This window comes from Bos taurus, chromosome 8, assembly GCF_002263795.3.
Source record: "Bos taurus isolate L1 Dominette 01449 registration number 42190680 breed Hereford chromosome 8, ARS-UCD2.0, whole genome shotgun sequence".
NCBI classification, from domain to species: Eukaryota; Metazoa; Chordata; class Mammalia; order Artiodactyla; family Bovidae; genus Bos; species Bos taurus.
In genome coordinates this window covers 100,675,313-100,678,938 of record NC_037335.1, presented here as the reverse complement: position 1 = coordinate 100,678,938, position 3,626 = coordinate 100,675,313, and positions in this window count along the sequence as shown.

Below are 3,626 nucleotides of genomic sequence, written 5' to 3'. Positions count from 1 at the left end.
GTTTTTACAGTTGAACTACAACTATTTTGTGCCACATGCACAAGATTATTGACCTGACAATGAGAAAACACACCTTATGACTAGGAATTCAGCTTCTATAATTTTTAACTCTACAAAGTTTTTAGTGTATTTTTTCACCAGCTGCAGGTCTACATATTATTTTCAAGTTCTAGTTTTGACTTATATACACGAGGTTGTATTTAATAAAAAGAAAAACTTTGGGTTTGCTATAAAGCGTCACATAATTTTTTAGAGACCCATGTAAAATTGTAACATAGTTTATCCAATTTTACAAAAAATGGAAAATGAATAGTGACATAGTTTAAAATTTTTTTAAATAGTGGGAACATGCTGCAATAATAGAAAGATGTTTGTTCTTTCCACTGAATATGTAGGCAGGTTGCATAAAAATGTTGGCTACTATGTACAGTAGTTTCCAAAACTGTAATCTAAAACCAATCAAATTATGATATAAATGATGTGCAGCACTGAATCACTTTTAGAAGTACTATTTTGCAGTTTGAGCTAAGAACAAGGCAATATGATTAATCTTTCTCCGTGATATTCTCAAAGAAACAAACAAAAATAATGACAAAATCCTAGAGAGAAAAAATAATGGGCATATAGATGTCCACTTAAAATAACTATTCTGGAGCCTCCCTGGTGGTCCAGTGGTTGAGACTTCTCACTTCCACTGCAGAGGGTACAGGTTTGATTCCTGGTTGGAGAGCTAAGATCCCACATGCTGCAACTAAAAAAAAAAAATGTTTAAAAAAAACTATACTATTATTTTTCTATACATGTGAAATGACCCATTAGCAAATTGATGGAAAATATATAATGAAAATGTCTACAAAAATGTTTTAACTTAATTAAGGGAAAACAATACAATGAGAGAATATTCGAATAAAGTGAATAGAAGGAGATATAACATGTTTTCAATAGGATGACCCAACATATTATCAGTTCTCCTTAGGTTAATTTATGTAGTTAATCTGACTCACCTAGAGCCAGGCATCCTGGAATGTGAAGTCAAATGGGCCTTAGGAAGCAGCACTATGAACAAAGCTAGGGGAGGTGATGGAATTCCAGTTGAGCTATTTCAAACCCCAAAAGATGATGTTGTGAAAGTGCTGCACTCAGTATGCCAGTTAATTTGGAAAACTCAGCAGTGGCCACAGGACTGGAAAAGGTCAGTTTTCATTCCAATCCCAAAGAAAGGCAAGGCCAAAGAATGCTCAAACGACTGCACAATTCCACTCATTTCACACGCTAACAAAGTAATACTCAAAATTCTCCAAGCCAGGCTTCAACAGTATATGAACCATGAACTTCCAGATATTCAAGCTGGATTTAAGAAACGCAGAGGAAGCAGAGATCAAATTGCCAACATCCACTTGATCATCGATAAAGCAAGAGAGTTCCAGAAAAACATCTATTTCTGCTTTATTGACTATGCCAAAGCCTTTGACTGTGTGGATCACAATAAACTGTGGAAAATTCTTCAAGAGATGGGAATACCAGACCACCTGACCTGCCTCCTGAGAAATCTGCATCGGGTCAGGAAGCAACAGTTGGAACCGGACATGGAACAACAGACTGGTGTCAAATTGGGAAAAGGAGTACATCAAGGCTGTATATTGTCATGCTGCTTATTTAACTTCTATGCAGAGTACATCATGAGAAATGCTGGACTGGATGAAGCACAAGCTGGAATCAAGATTTCTGGGAGAAATATCAATAACCTCAGATATGCAGATGACACCACCCTTATGGCAGAAAGTGAAAAAGAATTAAAGAGCCTCTTGATGAAAGTGCAAGAGGAGAGTGAAAAAGTGGGCTTAAAGCTCAACATTCAGAAAACGAAGATCATGGCATCCGGTCCCATCACATCATGGCAAATAGATGGGGAAACAATTGAAATAGTAATGAATTTTATCTTTTTGGGCTACAAAATCACTGCAGGTGGTGACTATAGCCATGACATTAAAAGACACTTGCTCCTTGAAAGGAAAGTTATGACCAACCCAGACAGCATATTAAAAAGCAGAGACATTACTTTGCCAACAAAGGTCCAAGGCTATGGTTTTTCCAGTGGTCATGTATGGATGTGAGAGTTGGACTGTGAAGAAAGCTGAGCACTGAAGAATTGATGCTTTTGAACTGTGGTGTTGGAGAAGACTCTTGAGAGTCCCTTGGACTGCAAGGAGATCCAACCAGTCCATCCTAAAGGAAATCAGTCCTGAATATTCATTGGAAGGACTGATGCTGAAGCTGAAACTCCAATACTTTGGCCACCTGATTTGAAGAACTGACTCATTTGAAAAGACCCTGATGCTGGGAAAGATTGAAGGTGGGAGGAGAGGGGGACGACAGAGGATGAGATGGTTGGATGGCATCACCGACTCAATGGATGTGAGTTTGAGTAGACTCCGGGGTTGGTGATAGACAGAGAGGCCTGGCATGCTGCAGTCTGTGGGGTCTCAAAGAGTTGGACCTTACTGGGTGACTGAACTGAACTGAACTGAACTGTGACTCCAAGCAAGACCCCAACATGGATATTTTTGGCTTATCAAACTTTTTTTGATGGAAGTATACAAAGCCAAGAATATTCAATATATATGCATTAAACCTTCTTAATTTTTTTATTAAGAACTTTTTATTAACCTTCTAACTTTTTATTAAATTATAATTAATGTAGTAAAATATCCAGATCTTGATTTTACAGCTCAATGAATGTTTACAATGTAGTCACATGTTGTGACCACCACACAAGTTATAGAACATTTTCATATCCCTAGAAAGTTTCCTTATGCTACCTTCCAGTCAGCAGCCCCAGTACAAAGGTATTTATACTATTTCTATAGTTATAAATGAGGGCTTGGCTCCTAGCTCAGTCAGTAAAGAATCCGCCTGCAATGAAGGAGACCCAGGTTCGATTCCTGGGTCCAGAAGATCCCCCTGGAGAAGGAAATGGCAACCCACTCCAGTATTCTTGCCTAGAAAATCCCATGGACAGGGGAGCCTGGTATGCTACAGTCCATGGGGTCACAAGAGTCAGACACGACTTAGCGGCTAAACCACCACCACCACCATCATTATAAATTAGTTTTGGCTAGTATTGGAAAAGATCCTGATGCTGGGAAAGATTGAAGGCAGGAGGAGAAGGGGACAACAGAAAATGAGATGGTTGGATAGCATCATTGACTCAATGGACTTGAATTTGAGCACTCTGGGAAATAGTAAAGGACAGGGAAGGCTGGCATGCTGGGATCCATGGGTTCGCAGAGTCAGATACGACCTAGCAGATGAATACACACAGTACTGAGTTGCATAAAAATGGAATCTTATAGTAGGTGCTCCTTTGTGTCTCTTTTTGCCATTTATCCTTGTAGTTAAGTGCATCAGTTGTTTAGTCTTTTTTTACTGCTCTGTAGCAATCCATTGTATGACTGTAGCACGACTTGTTTCTCCAGTCTCCTATTGATGGACTTTTGGGTTATTTCCAGTTTGGGGCTTAGGAATAAAGCTGCTATAAACATTCTTGATCAAATCTTTTTGCGTATGTATTTATTCATTTCTTTTGGGTAAACATAGGAAGAGAATGACTGCATCATGTGGTATAT